The sequence below is a fragment of the Triticum urartu genome, chromosome 7A, assembly GCF_056163025.1.
Source record: "Triticum urartu cultivar PI428250 chromosome 7A, HENAU_Tu73, whole genome shotgun sequence".
Taxonomy (NCBI): Eukaryota; Viridiplantae; Streptophyta; class Magnoliopsida; order Poales; family Poaceae; genus Triticum; species Triticum urartu.
In genome coordinates, this window is record NC_141879.1 from 533,867,503 (window position 1) to 533,885,322 (window position 17,820).

Consider the following 17,820-nt stretch of genomic DNA (forward strand, 5'->3'; position numbering starts at 1 on the left):
CGGGATGATGTGTTACGGAACGAGTAAAGAGACTTGCCGGTAACGAGATTGAACAAGGTATCGGGATACCGACGATCGAATCTCGGGCAAGTACAATACCGCTGGACAAAGGGAATTGAATATGGGATTGATTGAATCCTCGACATCGTGGTTCATCCGATGAGATCATCGTGGAACATGTGGGAGCCAACATGGGTATCCAGATCCCGATGTTGGTTATTGGCCGGAGAGTTGTCTCGGTCATGTCTGCATGGTTCCCGAACCCGTAGGGTCTACACACTTAAGGTTCGATGACGCTAGGGTTATTAGGAAGACTTGTATGTGATTACCTAATGTTGTTCGGAGTCCCGGATGAGATCCTGGACGTCACGAGGAGTTCCGGAATGGTCCGGAGGTAAATATTTATATATGGAAAGTTGTTGTTCGGGTTCCGGGAAAAGTTCAGTTTTTTCGGTATTGTACCGGGAAGCTTCCGGAAGGTTCCGGAGGATTCCGGAGGGGTCCGGAGGTCCGGAAAATGTTCCACCACGTCCAATACAGCAGCATGGGATGTAAGGGGGCGCCCTAACCTTAATGGGCCAAGGGCACCAGCCCCCCCAAGGCCCATGCGCATGGGAGAGGGGAAACCCTAAGGGGGAGGGCCTCCACTTGACTTGGGAGGCACTCCTCCCCCCCTTGGCCGCCGCCCCCAACCCTAGATGGGATCTAGGGGGGCGGCCCCCTCTCTCCCCACCTATAAATAGTGGAGGGGTGGGAGGGCGGCCACACCCTTGAACCTGGCGCAGCCTCCCTCCTCCTACACCTCCTCCTCCTCCATAGTGCTTGGCGAAGCCCTGCTGGAGAACCACGAGCTCCATCACCACCATGTCGTCGTGCTGCTGTTGGACTCTGTTCCTCAACCTCTCCCTCCTCCTTGATGGATCAAGGCGTGGGAGACGTCTCCGTTCCGTATGTGTGTTGAACGCGGAGGTGCCGTCCGCTCGGTAGGATCATCGGTGATTTGGATCACGACGAGTACGACTCCATCAACCCTGTTCACTTGAACGCTTCCGCTTAGCGATCTACAAGGGTATGTAGATGAACTCTCCTTCCCCTCATTGCTAGATTACTCCATAGATTGATCTTGGTGATGCATAGAAAATTTTAAATTTCTGCTACGATCCCCAACAGTGGTATCAGAGCTAGGTCTATGCGTAGTTTCTATGCACGAGTAGAACACAAAGCAGTTGTGGGCGTCGATATTGTCAATTTACTTGTCATTACTAGTCTTATCTTGATTCGGCGGCATCATGGGATGAAGCGGCCTGGACCGACCTTACACGTACTCTTACGTGAGACTGGTTCCATCGACTGACATGCACTAGTTGCATAAGGTGGCTAGCGGGTGTCTATCTCTCCCACTTTAGTGGGATCGGATTCGATGAAAAGGGTCCTTATGAAGGGTAAATAGAAATTGGTATATCACGTTGTGGTTTTCGCGTAGGTAACAAACATTCTTGCTAGAAACCTATAGCAGCCACGTAAAAACTTGCAACAACAATTAGAGGACGTCTAACTTGTTTTTGCAGCATATGCCGTGTGATGTGATATGGCCAAAAGGATGTGATGAATGATATATGTGATGTATGAGATTGATCATGTTCTTGTAATAGGAATCACGACTTGCATGTCGATGAGTATGACAACCGGCAGGAGCCATAGGAGTTGTCTTAATTTATTTATGACCTGCGTGTCAACTTAAACGTCATGTAATTACTTTACTTTATTGCTAAAGCGTTATCCATAGTAGTAGAAGTAATAGATGACGAGACAACTTCAAGAAAACACAATGATGGAGATCATGATGATGGAGATCATGGTGTCATGCCGGTGACAACGATGATCATGGAGCCCCGAAGATGGAGATCAAAAGGAGCAAAATGATATTGGCCATATCATGTCACTATTTGATTGCATGTGATGTTTATCATGTTTTACATCTTATTTGCTTAGAACGACGGTAGCTTAAATAAGATGATCCCTCACTAAAATTTCAAGAAAAGTGTTCCCCCTAACTGTGCACCGTTGCGAAGGTTCGTTGTTCTGAAGCACCACGTGATGATCGGGTGTGATAGATTTTAACGTTCGAATACAACGGGTGTTGACGAGCCTAGCATGTACAGACATGGCCTCGGGACACATGCGAAACACTTAGGTTGACTTGACGAGCCTAGCATGTACAGACATGGCCTCGGAACACGGAAGACCGAAAGGTCGAACATGAGTCGTATAGAAGATACGATCAACACGAGATGTTCACCGTTGATGACTAGTCCGTCTCACGTGATGATCGGACACGGCCTAGTCAATTCGGATCATGTTTCACTTAGATGACTAGAGGGATGTCTATCTGAGTGGGAGTTCATTAAATAATTTGATTAGATGAACTCAATTATCATGAACATAGTCTAAATTGTCTTTGCAAATATGTTGTAGATAAATAGCTCACGTTGTAGCTCCCTGTTTCAATACGTTCCTAGAGAAAGATTAAGTTGAAAGATATTGTAAGCAATGATGCGGACTGGGTCCATAGTCCGAGGAGTGTCCTCACTGCTACACAGAAGGCTTACGTCTTTGATGCACCGCTCGATGTGCAAACCCCTACAACGTCATCTGTGGATGTTGTGAACACCTGACAGACACATCCTGATGACTACTTGATAGTTTAGTGCACCATACTTTACGGCTTAGAATCAGGATTCTAATGACGTTTTGAACGCCATAGAACATATGAGATGTTCCAAGAGCTGAAATTGCGATTTCAGGCTCATGCCCGTGTTGAGAGGTGTGAGACCTCTGAAAAGTTCTTTTGCCAACAAGATGGAGGAGAATAGCTCAACTAGTGAGCATGTGCTCAGAATGTCTGGTGCTACAATCACTTAAATCAAGTGGGAGTTAAACTTATAGATAAGATAGTGATTGATAGAGTTCTCTAGCCACTATCACTAAGCTACTAGATCTTCGTGATGAACTACGACATGCAAGGGATGGAGTTGATCCCGGAGCTGTTCGCGGTGCTTAAGACCGCAAAAGGTAGAAATCAAGAAGGAGCATCAAGTGTTGATCATTTGACAAGACCACTGGTTTCAAGAAGGGCAAGGGCTAGAAGGGAAACTTCATGGATGGCAAACCAGTTGCCGCTCCAGTGAAGGGACCCAAGGTTGAACCCAAACCCGAGACTAAATGCTTCTATTGTAAGGGGAACGGACACTGGTAGCGGAATTACCCCAAATGCATGGTAGATAAGAAGGCTGGCAACTTCAAAGTATATACGTGTTATTAATGTGTACCTCACTAGTACTCCTGGTAGCACCTGGGTATTGGATACCGGTTCAGTTACCATTATTGGTGACTTGAAGCAAAAGCTATGGACTAAACGGAGACTGGCTAAGGGCGAGGTGACGATGTGTGTTGGAAGTGTTTCCAAAGTTGATGAGATCACCATCGCACGCTCCATCTGCCTTCGGGATTAGTATTGAACCTAGATAAATGTTATCAGGTGTCTACGCTGAGCATGAATATGATTAGATCATGTTCATTGCAATACGGTCATTCATTTAAGTTAGAGAATAATGGTTATTCTGTTTACATGAATGATACCTTTCATGGTCATGCACCCTATGTGAATGGTTCATTGAATCTCGGTCGTGGTAATACACATGTACACGCCAAAAGATGTAGAGTTAATAATGATAGTACCACTTTCTCGTGGCACTGCCGCTTAGGTCATATTGGCGTAAGATGCATGAAAAAACTCCATGTCGATGGATGTTTGGAGTCACTTGATTTTGAATCACTTGACACATGCGAGCCATGCCTCATGGGCAGGATGACTAAGACCCCGTTTTCAGGTACAATGAAACGGGCAAGTGACTTGTTGGAAATCATACATGCTAATACGTGTGATCCAATGAGAATTGAAGCGTGCAGTGGATATCGCTATTTTCTCATCTTCACTGATGATTTGGATAGATATAGGTATATTTACTTAATGAAGCACAAGTCTAAAATGTTTGAAAAGTTCAAGCGATTTCAGAGTGAAGTTAAGAATCATCATAACAATAAGATCATGTTCCTACAATCTGATCAAAAGGGGATTTTCTGAGTTATGAGTTTGGCAATCACTTAAGACATTGTGGAATTGTTTCACAGTTGAAGCCACCTGGAACACCACAGGGTAATGGTGTGTCCGGACGTCGTAATCGAACCTTATGAGATATGGTGCGATCTATGATGTCTCTTACCAATCTACTGTTTTCATTTTGAGGTTATGCGTTAGAGACAGTTGCATTCACTTTAGATAGGACGCCATCTAAGTCCGTTGAGATGACGTCGTATGAACATTGGTTTGGCAAGAAACCAAAGTTGTCGTTTCTTAATGTTTGGGGCTGCGATTCTTAAGGCTTCAGCCGGAGAAGCTCGAACCCAAAGCGGACAAACACATCTTCATAGGATACCCAAAGGTGACAGTTGGGTATACCTTCTATCTCAGATCTGAGGGCAAATTGTTTGTCGCTAAGAACGGGTCCTTTCTTGAGAAGGAGTTTCTCTCGAAAGAATTGAGTGGGATGAAGATAGAACTTGATGAGGTTGTTGAACCTTTATTTCAACCAGAAAGTGATGCAACACAGAAAGATGTTTTCTGTGGCGCCTATGTCTGTTGAATAGGAAGTTAATGATAGTGATCATGAAGCTTCGGATCAAGTTGCTATCGAACCTCGTAGGTCGACAAGGATATGTGCTACTCCTGAGTGGTGCGGTGATCCTGTTTTAGATATCATGTTGTTAGACAAGAATGAACCTACGAGCTATGGAGAAGCGATGGTTGGCCCGTATTCTGACAAATGGTTAGAAGCCATGAAATCCGAGATAGGATCCATATATCAGAACAAAGTATGGACTTTGGTGGACTTGCCCGATGATCGGCAAGCCATTGAGATAAATGGATCTTTAAGAAGAAGACGGACGTGGGCGGTAATATTGCCATCTATGAAGCTCGACTTGTGGGAAAGAATCTTTTCACAAGTTCAAGGAGTTGACTACGATGAGAATTTCTCACCCGTAGCGATGCTTAAGTCCGTCGGAATCATGTTAGCATTAGCTGTATTTTTTGATTGTGAAATCTTACAGATGGATGTCAAAACAAGTTTTCTTACCAGTTTTCGTAAGAAAAGTTGTATGTGATACAATAAAAGGTTTTGTCGATCCTAAGGATGCTAAAAGGTATGCTGGCTCCAGCAATCCTTCTATGGACTAGAGCAAGCATCTCGGAATCGGAATATATGTTTTGATGGAGTGATCAAAGCTTTTAGGTTTATACAATGTTTTCTAGAAACTTGTATTTACAAGAAAGTGAGTGGGAGCACTACAACATTTCTGATAAGTATATGTGGATGACATATTGTTGATCCAAAATAATGTAGAATTTCTGGAAAGCATAAACGGTTGTTTGAAGAGTTTTTTTCAAAGGAAGACCTGGATAAAGCTGCTTACATATTGGGCATCAAGATCTATAGAGATAGATCAAGACGCCTGATGGTGCTTTCAAAGAACGCGCACCTTGACATGTTTTTGAAGGAGTTCAAAATAGATCAGTCAAAGAAGGGGTTCTTACCTGAGTTGTAAGGTGTGAAGTTGAGTAAGACTCAAAGCTTGACCACGGCAAAAGAAAGAGGAAGGACGAAGGTCGTCCCCTATGCTTTTGTCATAGGCTCTATACGGTATGCCATGCTGAAGTACCGCACCTGATGTGTGCCTTGCCACATGTCTGGCAAGAGGGTACAAAGGTGATCTAGGAGTAGATCACCAGATAGCGGTCAAAAGTATCCTTAGAGGAATAAGGAAATGTTTCTCGGTTATGGAGGTGATAAAGAGTTCGACGTAAAGAGTTATGTCGATGCAAGCTTAACACCTATCCGGATAGCTCTGAGTAGAGATACCGGATACGTATAATGGAGCAACAATTTGGAATAGCTCCAAGTGGAACGTGGTAGAAGCATCTACGATATGACATAAAGTTTTGCAAAATACATAGGGATCTGAATATGGCAAGACCCGTTGACTACAACCTCTCTCACAAGCATAACATGATCAAGCCCAAAACTCATTGAGTGTTAATCACATAGTGATGTGAACTAGATTATTCAGTCTAGTAAACTCTTTGGATGTTGGTCACATGGCGATGTGACCTGTGAGTGTTAATCACATGGTGATGTGAACTAGATTATTGACTCTAGTGCAAGTGGGAGACTGTTGGAAATATGCCCTAGAGGCAATAATAAATTAGTTATTATTATTATATTTCATTGTTCATGATAATCGTTTATTATCCATGCTAGAATTGTATTGATAGGAAACTCAGATACATGTGTGGATACATAGACAACACCATGTCCCTAGTAAGCCTCTAGTTGACTAGCTCGTTGATCAATAGATGGTTATGGTTTCCTGACCATGGACATTGGATGTCGTTGATAACGAGATCACATCATTAGGAGAATGATGTGATGGACAAGACCCAATCCTAAGCCTAGCACAAGATCGTGTAGTTCGTTTGCTAAAGCTTTTCTAATGTCAAGTATCGTTTCCTTAGACCATGAGATTGTGCAACTCCCGGATACCGTAGGAGTGCTTTGGGTGTGCCAAACATCACAACGTAACTGGGTGGCTATAAAGGTACACTACAGGTATCTCCGAAAGTGTCTGTTGGGTTGGCACGAATCAAGACTGGGATTTGTCACTCCGTGTAAACGGAGAGGTATCTCTGGGCCCACTCGGTAGGACATCATCATAATGTGCACAATGTGACCAAGGAGTTGATCACGGGATGATGTGTTACGGAACGAGTAAAGAGACTTGCCGGTAACGAGATTGAACAAGGTATCGGGATACCGACGATCGAATCTCGGGCAAGTACAATACCGCTGGACAAAGGGAATTGAATACGGGATTGATTGAATCCTCGACATCGTGGTTCATCCGATGAGATCATCTGGAACATGTGGGAGCCAACATGGGTATCCAGATCCCATTGTTGGTTATTGGCCGGAGAGTTGTCTCAGTCATGTCTGCATGGTTCCCGAACCCGTAGGGTCTACACACTAAAGGTTCGATGACGCTAGGGTTATTAGGAAGACTTGTATGTGATTACCGAATGTTGTTCGGAGTCCCGGATGAGATCCCGGACGTCACAAGGAGTTCTGGGATGGTCCGGAGGTAAAGATTTATATATGGAAAGTTGTTGTTCGGGTTCCGGGAAAAGTTCGGTTTTTTCCGGTATTGTACCGGGAAGCTTCCGGAAGGTTCCGGAGGATTCCGGAGGGGTCCGGAGGTCCGGAAAATGTTCCACCACGTCCAATACAGCAGCATGGGATGTAAGGGGGCGCCCTAACGTTAATGGGCCAAGGGCACCAGCCCCTCCAAGGCCCATGCGCATGGGAGAGGGGAAACCCTAAGGGGGAGGGCCTCCACTTGACTTGGGAGGCACTCCTCCCCCCCTTGGCCACCGCCCCCAACCCTAGATGGGATCTAGGGGGGGCGGCCCCCTCTCTCCCCACCTATAAATAGTGGAGGGGTGGGAGGGCGGCCACACCCTTGAACCTGGCGCAGCCCTCCCTCCTCCTACACCTCCTCCTCCTCCATAGTGCTTGGCGAAGCCCTGCTGGAGAACCACGAGCTCCATCACCACCACGCCGTCGTGCTGCTGTTGGACTCTCTTCCTCAACCTCTCCCTCCTCCTTGCTGGATCAAGGCGTGGGAGACGTCTCCGTTCCGTATGTGAGTTGAACGCGGAGGTGCCGTCCATTTGGCGCTAGGATCATCGGTGATTTGGATCACGACGAGTACGACTCCATCAACCCTGTTCACTTGAACGCTTCCGCTTAGCGATCTTCAAGGGTATGTAGATGCACTCTCCTTCCCCTCGTTGCTAGATTACTCCATAGATTGATCTTGGTGATGCGTAGAAAATTTTAAATTTCTGCTACGATCCCCAACACTGGCGCCCGCATGGTCTCGATCGTCATGGCTCACGTCATTGGAACCTCGCGAGGTTTACCTTGCCTTGATCTCTCCACCCCTCACAAGCTAGCCCGGTGAGGCTGCTCTTGAGGAGGTCTTGTGTCGTCCGCCTCGCGAGGGTCTTGAATGCTTGTTGGTGAAGATGGGTCGTACGGGCCCACTTGTAGAGCCACGCCGTGGGCCGCGGACAGGCAAGTCTGGGGACCTCCGTTCCTAGAACGCCGACAGAACCTGGATGCCCATATTGGCTCCTACATATTCTACGAAGATCTTTATCGGTCGAACCGCATAACAACATACGTTGTTCCCTTTGTCATCGGTATGTTACTTGCCCGAGATTCGGTTGTCAGTATCATCATACCTAGTTCAATCTCGTCCCCGGCACTCTCTTTACTCGTTCCGTAATGCATCATCCCGTGACTAACTCATTAGTCACATTGCTTGCAAGGGTGATGTGCATTACCGAGAGGGCCCAGAGATACCTCTCCGATACACGGAGTGACAAATCCTAATCTCGATCTGTGCTAACTCAACAAACACCATCAGAGACACCTGTAGAGCATCTTAATAATCACCTAGTTGCATTGTGACGTTTGATAGCACACAAGGTGTTCCTCCGGTATTCGGGAGTTGCATAATCCCATAGTCAGAGGAACATGTATAAGTCATGAAGATAGCAATCGCAATAAAACTAAATGATCATAATGCTAAGCTAATGGATGAGTCTTGTCCATCACATCATTCTCCAAATGACATGATCTCGTTTATCAAATGACAACACATGTCTATGGTTAGGAAACTTAACCATCTTTGATTAACGAGCTAGTCAAGTAGAGGCATACTAGGGACACTTTGTTTTGTCTATGTATTCACACATGTATCAAGTTTCCGGTTAATACAATTAATTCTAGCATGAATAATAAACATTTATCATGACATAAGAAAATATAAATAACAACTTTATTATTGCCTCTAGGGCATATTTCCTTCACTAACATGATTCCAACAGACTTAAGCATCGCTATGGGTGAGAAAGTCTCATCGTAGTCAACTCCTTTAACTTGTTGAAAACCTTTTCCAACAAGTCGAGCTTTGTAGACAGTGATATTACCATCGGCGTATGTCTTCCTCTTGAAGATCCATTTATTCTTAATGGCTTGCTGATCATCGGGCAAATCCACCAAATTCCATACTTTGTTCTCATACATGGATCCTATCTCAGATTTCATGGCATCAAGCCATTTTTGGAATCTGGGCTCATCATCACTTCTTCATAGTTCATAGGTTCGCCGTTGTCTAATAACATGACTTCCAGGACAGGATTACTGTAGCACTCTGGTGTGGAACTTGTTCTGGTAGACCTACGAGATTCAGTAGTAACTTGATCTGAAGTTTCATGATCATCATCATTTGCTTCCTCTTTGGTTGGTGTAGGCATCACAAGAACAGTTTTCTCTAATGTACTACTTTCCAATTCAAGATAAGGTACAACTACCTCATCAAGTTCTACTTTCCTCCCACTCACTTCTTTCGAGAGAAACTCCTTCTCTGGAAATCACCCTTTTTTAGCAACAAAGAACTTGCCTTCAGATCTGTGGTAGAAGGTATACCCAATAGTTTGTTTAGGGTATCCTATGAATACGCACTTCTCCGCTTTGGGTTCGAGCTTATCAGGCTGAAGCCTTTTGATATAAGCATCGCATCCCCAAACTTTAAGAAACGGCAGCTTAGATTTCTTGCCAAACCATACTTCATACGGTGTCATCTCAACGGATTTATATGGTGCCCTATTTAAGGTGAATGCGGCTATCTCTAATGCATAACCCCAAAATGATAGCGGCAAATCAGTAAGAGACATCATAGAACGCACCATATCTAATAAAGTACGGCTACGACATTCGGACACACAATTAGGTTGTGGTGTTCCATGTGGCGTGAATTGTGAAACAATTCCACATTGTTTTAAATGAAGGCCAAACTCATAATCAAATATTCGCCTCCGTGATCAGATCGTAGAAATTTTATTTTAAAGTTATGATAATTCTCCACTTCACCTTGAAATTCTTTGAAGTTTTCAAATGTTCCAGACTTGTGTTTCATCAAGTAGATATACCCATACCTACTTAAATCATCTGTGAAGGTTAGAAAATAACGATACCTGTCGCGTGCTTCAACACTCATTGGACCACATAAATTGGTATGTATTATTTCCCATAAGTCATTAGCTCGCTCCATTGTTCCGGAGAACGGAGTTTTAGTCATCTTACCCATGAGGCATGGTTCGCAAGTATCAAATGATTCATAGTCAGGTGATTCCAAAAGTCCATCCGCATGGAGTTTCTTCATGTGCTTTACACCAATATGACCTAATCAGCAGTGCCACAAGTATGTTGCACTATCATTATCAACTTTGCATCTTTTTCATCAGTATTATGAATATGTGTATCACTACGATCGAGATTCAACAAGAATAGACCATTCACTAAAGGTGCATGACCATAAAAGATGTTACTCATATAAATAGAACAACCTTTATTCTCTGACTTGAATGAATAACTGTCTCGCAATAAATAAGATCCAGATATAATGTTCACGCTCAATGCTGGCACCAAATAACAATTATTCAGATATAAAACTAATCCCGAAGGTAGATGTAGAGGTAGTGTGCCGATGGCGATCACATCAACCTTGGAACCATTCTCGACGCGCATCGCCACCTCGTCCTTAGTCAATCTTTGTTTATTCTGCAGCTCCTTTTTCGAGTTGCAAATATGAGCAACCGAACCAGTATCAAATACCCAGGCGCTACTACGAGCATTAGTAAGGAACACGTAATAACATGTGTATAAAATATACCTTTGTTCACTTTGCCATCCTTCTTATCTGCCAAGTATTTGGGGCAGTTCCGCTTCTAGTGACCATTTCCTTTGAAGTAGAAGCACTCAGTTTTAGGCTTGGGTCCAGCTTTGGGCTTCTTCACGGGAGCACAAACTTGCTTGCCATTCTTATTGAAGTTCCATTTCTTTCTCTTGCCCTTTTTCTTGAAACTAGTGGTCTTGTTAAACATCAACACTTGATGCTCTTTCTTGATTTCTACCTCCATCGATTTCAGCATTGTGAAGAGCTCGAGAATCCTTTTCGTCATCCCTTGCATATTATATTTCATCACGAAGCCTTTGTAGCTTGGTGGAAGTGATTGAAGAACTCTATCAATAACACACTCATCTCGAATATCCATTTCCAACTGAGTCAAGTGGTTGTGGTACCCATACATTCTGAGTATGTGTTCACTGACAGAACTGTTCTCCTCCGTCTTACAGCTCAAGAACTTGTTGGAGACTTCATATCTCTCAACCTGGGCATTAGCTTGAAATATCAATTTCAGCTCTTGGAACATCTCATATGCTCCGTGGCGTTCAAAACGCTTTTGAAGCCCCGGTTCCAAGCTGTAAAGCATGGCACACTGAACTATCGAGTTGTCATCAGATCGAGCTTGCCAGATGTTCATAACATCTGCTTCAGCTCCTACAGCAGGTCTATCACCAAGCGGTGCATCAAGGACATAATTCTTCTGTGCAGCAATGAGGACAATCCTCAAGTTACGGACCCAGTCCATGTAGTTGCTACCATCATCTTTCAACTTAGCTTTCTCTAGGAACGCATTAAAATTCAACAGAATAGTAGCACGGGCCATTTATCTACAACATAGATTTGCAAAGACTATCAGGACTAAGTTCATGATAAATTAAGTTCAATTAATCAAATTACTAATGAACTCCCACTTAAATTAAAATCCCTCAAGTTAAGTGATACATGATCCAAATCAACTAACGCATGTCCGATCATCATGCGAGATGGGGTAGTCATCAATGGTGAACATCTCCATGTTGATAATATCTACTATATGACTCATGTTTGACCTTTCGGTCTCCAGTGTTCCGAGACCTTGTTTGTAAATGCTAGGATCATCAAGTTTAACCTAAGTATTCTACATGTGAAAAACTGTCTTACACCCGTTGTATGTGAACATAGAGTCTATCACACCCGATCATCACGAGGTGCTTCGAAACGATGAACTTTGGCAACGGTACATACTCAGGGAGAACACTTTTATCTTGAAATTAAGTGAAGGGATCATCTTATAATGCTATCGTCGTTCTAAGAAAAATAAGATGCATAAAGGATAAACAACACATGCAATCAAAATATGTGACATGATATGTCCATCATCATCTTGTGCTTTTGATCTCCATCTCCAAAGCATCGGCATGATCTCCATCCTCACCGGCTCGACACCTTGATCTCCATAGTAGTGTCGGCGTCATCTCGCCAACTATTGCTTCTACAACTATTGCTAACGCATAGCGATAAAGTAATGCAATTACATGGCGCTTAGTGATTGACACGCGGGTCATACAATAATTAAAGACAACCCTAAGGCTCCTGCCGGTTGTCGTACTCATCGACATGCAAGTCATGAACTTATTACAAAACAAGATCATCTCATACATCAACATATATCACATCACATCTTGACCATGTCACATCACAACATGCCCTGCAAAAACAAGTTAGACGTCCTCTACTTTGTTGTTGCAAGTTTTACGTGGATGCCACGGGCTTCTAGCAAGAACCGTTCTTACCTACACAAAATCACAACGGTGATTATCAAGTTTGTTGTTTTAACCTTCTGCAAGGACCGTCCGTAGTCAAATTCGATTCAACTAAAGTAGGAGAAACAGACACCCGCCAGCCACCTTTATGCAAAACAAGTTGCATGTCAGTCGGTGGAACTGGTCTCATGTACGTGGACATGTAAGGTTGGTCCAGGGCACTTCATCCCACAATACCGCCGAATCAAAATAAGAGTTGGTGGTAAGCTGTATGAACATCACCGCCCACAACTCCTTTGTGTTCTACTCGTGCATATCATCTACGCATAGACATGGCTCATGATGCAATTGTTGGGGAACGTTGCATGGAAAACAAAAAAAGTCTACGCACACGCAAGATCTATCCATGGAGATGTATAGCTATGAGAGGGGGAGAGCATCTACATACCCTTGTAGATCGCTAAGCGGAAGCATTTATCAATGTGGTTGTTGTAGTTGTACACCTTCACAATCCGTCTCGATCAAGTACCGAACGTACGGCACCTCCGCGTTCAGCACACGTTCAGCTTGATGATGTCCTCGCCTTCTTGATCCAGCAAGAGGGGCGAGGTAGTAGATGAGTTCCGGCAGCACGACGGTGTGGTGATGGTGGTGGTGAAGAACAATCTCCGCGGGGCTTCACCAAACACAACGGAAACTAGACGGCTGATAAACTAGAGGGGGTGGGGTTGCCGGCACACGGCTTGGTGAATCTTGATGTGTTCCGGGTGCTAGCCCTGCCCCTCTATTTTTATGTTGAGCCCTGGGGTCGTTTCTTGGAGAAAGAGCCTCCTCAAAGTCAGTTTATCCCATAAGGCAAGAGTCCTTCTCAGACTCCAGGAACAGACGCCAGGGTCCTTGATGTCTGGCCCCAGACGCAAGGGTCCCTGACGTCTAGCCTCTGGCCTCTGCAAAACTCCTTATGCACCTTCCTAAAGCCTTGTGGGCTTTACCCTTTAGCCCAAATAAAGTGTTCTCGTACCCGAACATTTCCGGAGACATCTGAAACCCCTTCCGGTGAATTCCGGAACCCTTTCGGAGACCAAACACTATTACCCCATATATCAATCTTTATCTCAGGACTATTCCGGAGCTCCTCGTCATGTCCGTGATCTAATCCGAAACTCCGAACAACATTCGGTTACCAACATACATAACTCATATAATACTATATTGTCAACGAACGTTAAGTGTGCGGACCCTACAGGTTCGAGAATCATGTAGACATGACTAAGACGCTTCTCATGTCAATAACCAATAGCGGGACCTAGATGCCCATATTGGTTCCTACATATTCCACAAAGGTCTTTATCGGTCAAACCTTTATGACAACTTACATAGTTCCCTTTGTCCGTCGGTATGTTACTTGCCCGAGATTCGATCGTTGGTATCTCCATACCTAGTTCATGTTGGGGACCGTTGCATGGGAAACAAAAATTTTGCTATGCTCACCAAGATCCAATCTAGGAGATGACCATCTACGAGAGGAGAGATTGGATCTACATACCCTTGTAGATCGCTAAGCGGAAGCGTTAAGAAATGCGGTTAATGTAGTTGAACATCTTCATGATCCAATCATGATTCGGCCTGCGAACTCCCGATCTAGTGCCGAACAGACGGCACCTCCGCATTCAACACACGTATGGCTTGATGACGCCTTCACCTCCTCGATCCAGCGAGCGATGGTGAAGTAGTAGCTCGAGTCCTCCAGCGGCACGACGGCATGATGGCGGTGGTGGTGGAGAAATCTCAGCAGAGCTTCGCTAAGCACTACGGAGAAGAAGATGGACTACAAGGGAGAGGAGGAGCAGCGCCATGGCACGAATAGATCTGTATGGGTGCGGCTGCCCTCTCTCTACCTCTCTATATATAGGGGGAGGGGGAAAGGGGGTGCCCCTAGGGGATCCCATCTAGGGCCGGCGGCCACAAGAGGGGAACCCTAGATGGGTTCTCCCCCCTAGGAGACTTGGCCCCCAAGCCAGGTGGAGGCAAACCCTAGGGAGGCGCCCCCACCCCTTCTGGCAACATGGCAAAGGTTGAGAGGGGCGCACAGCCCCTTAGTGGGCTGGTTTGACCCCTCCCATTTGCCCATGAGGCCTCCCGACACTTGCTGCCCCCCCCCCCCAAAAAAAACCCCTTTCAGTCATGCTGGTCATCACCCAGTACCCCCGGAACAATTCTGGACTCTGGTACCCTTCGTCCAATATATCAATCTTCACCTTCGAACCATTATGGAGTTCCTCATCATGTCTGGGATCTCATCTAGGACTCCGAACAACCTTCGATAACCACCACAACTCAACTATACTTATATCGTCACCAAACGTTTAGTGTGTAGACCATGCGGGTTCGAGAACTATGCAGACATGACCGGGACACCTCTATGGTCAATAACCAATAGCGGGACATGGATGCCCATATTGGTTCCTACATATTATATGAATATTTTATCAGTCGAACCTCTATGCCAAGGATTCAGCTAATCCCGTATGCAGTTTCCTTTGTCTATCGGTATGTTACTTGCCCAAGATTCGATCATCGGTATCTCCATACCTAGTTCAATCTCGTTACCAGCAAGTCTCTTTACTCGTTCTGTAATGCAAGATCTCGTGGCTAACTTATTAGTCACATTGCTTGCAAGCTCATTGTGACACTGTATTGTCGAGTGGGCCCTGAGATACCTCTCCGTCATACGGAGTGACAAATCCCAGTCTTGATCCATGCCAACTCAACAGACACCCTCGGAGATACCTTTAGAGCACCTTTACAGTCACCTAGTTATGTTGCGGCGTTTGGTACACACAAGGTACTCCTCCTGTGTTAGTGAGTTGCATGATCTCATGGTCATAGGAACATATACTTGACATGCGGAAAACGATAGCAATAAACTTAACAAGATCACATGCTACGTTCATAGTTTGGGTCTTGTACATCCCATCATTATCCTAATGATGTGATCCTGTTATCAAATGACAACTCATGTCAATGGCTAGTAAACCATAGCCATCTTTGATCAACAAGCTAGTCTAGTAGAGGCTCACTAGGGACACGTTGTTGTCTATGTATCCACAGATGTATCTGAGTTTTCGGTCAATACAATTCTAGCATGGATAATAAACGATTATCATGAACACGGAAATATGATAATAACCAATTTATTATTGCCTCTAGGGCATATTTCCAACAGTTCAATCTCGTTATCGGCAAGTCTCTCTACTTGTTCCGTAATACATCATCCCGTAACTAACTCCTTAGTCACTTTGCTTGCAAGCTTCTTGTGATCTTGTATTACTGAGAGGGCCCAAAGATACCTCTCCATCATACGGAGTGACAAATCCCAATCTCGATTCACGCCAACTCAGCAGATACCTATAGAGCATCTTTATGATCACCCAGTTACATTGTGACGTTTGATAGCACGCGAGGTATTCCTCTGGTATCTGGTGGTTGCATGACCTCATGGTCGAAGGAAAATGTATTTGATATTAAGAAAGTAGTAGCAATAAACTGAATGATCATCTGCTAAGCTAACGGATGGGTCTTGTCCATCACATCATTCTTCTAATGATGTGATCCCGTTATCAAATGAACTTACGTCTATGGTCAGGAAACCTTAACCATCTTTTGATCAACGAGCTAGTCTAGTAGAGGCTTACTAGGGTCTTGGTATTTGCTTATGTATTCACACATGTATTTAAGTTTCTAGTCAATACAATTCTAGCATGAATAATAAACCTTTATCATGAATAAGGAAATATAATAATAACAACTTTATTATTTCCTCTAGGGCATATTTCCATCACCTAGATATTTTGTCCACTCTGACCAAAAGAATCCAAGAAGCCCGGAAGTCAGACAAGGAAATTCCAGAGATAAAGGAAAGGATGAGTAAAGGAAAAGCCAAAGGTTTTCTCGAGGATGAACACAGAACTTTATGGTTTGAGGATCATATCTACGTGCCCAATGATTCAGAGGTCGGGAAGCTAATTCTTCAAGAAGCCCATGATTCACTATACTCGATACACCCAGCCAACACCAAAATGTATCTGTATTTGAAGGATAGTTTTTGGTGGACAGGTATGAAGAAGGATATTGCAAAGTATGTAGCAGTATGCGATGTTTGTCAGCGAGTAAAGGCAGAACATCGGAAGCCAGCAGGGTTACTCCAACCTTTGCCAATACCTGAGTGGAAATGGGAAAAACTTGGAATGGATTTTATCACAGGACTCGTTCAGGTTATGATTTTATCTGGGTAGTGGTTGATCGCTTGACCAAGGTGGCTCATTTCATTCCTGTGAAGACCACATATACCAGTGCTAAGTTAGCCAAGATATACATGACCAGGATCATATGTCTGCATGGAGTTCCGAGGAGTATCGTGTCAGATAGAGGAACAAAATTTACCTCAAAATTTTGGAATCAGTTGCATGAAACTTTGTGTACGAGGCTGGAGTTCAATACGGCTTTTCATCCGCAAAGAGATGGACAGACCGAGAGAGTCAATCAGATTCTGGAGGACATGTTGAGAGCTTGTGCGCTAGACTATGGAGCTAGCTGGGATGATAATTTTCCCTACGCAGAGTTCTCATACAACAACAACTATCAGACCAGTTTGAAGATGGCCCCTTTCGAGGCTCTGTACGGAAGGAGGTGCAGAACACCATTGCTATGGGATAGTGTTGGAGACCGAAAACTTGTTGGTCCTGATCTTATCAGAGACTCCAAAGAGAAGGTCAAGTTGATTTGTGACAGACTCAAGATAGCTCAGTCGAGACAAAAGAGTTATGCCGATAGTAAATGCAAGGAGATAACATACGAAGTGGGAGACTGAGCATATCTCCGTGTGTCTCCACTTCGAGGAATCAAGAGGTTCGGTGTTAAAGGAAAGTTAGCACCCAGGTTCATAGGCCCATACAAAATTCTTGAACGCAGAGGAGAAGTTGCATACAAGCTAGAATTACCGAAAGAATTGTCAGGAGTTCATGATGTATTTAACGTTTCCCAGCTGAGGAAATGTCATGCTAAGATTGCCAATATTCCTTTGAGAGACACAGTGCCCCTAGAGGCCATACAGCTTGACAGTGATCTGACTTATGAGGAGTAACCCGTC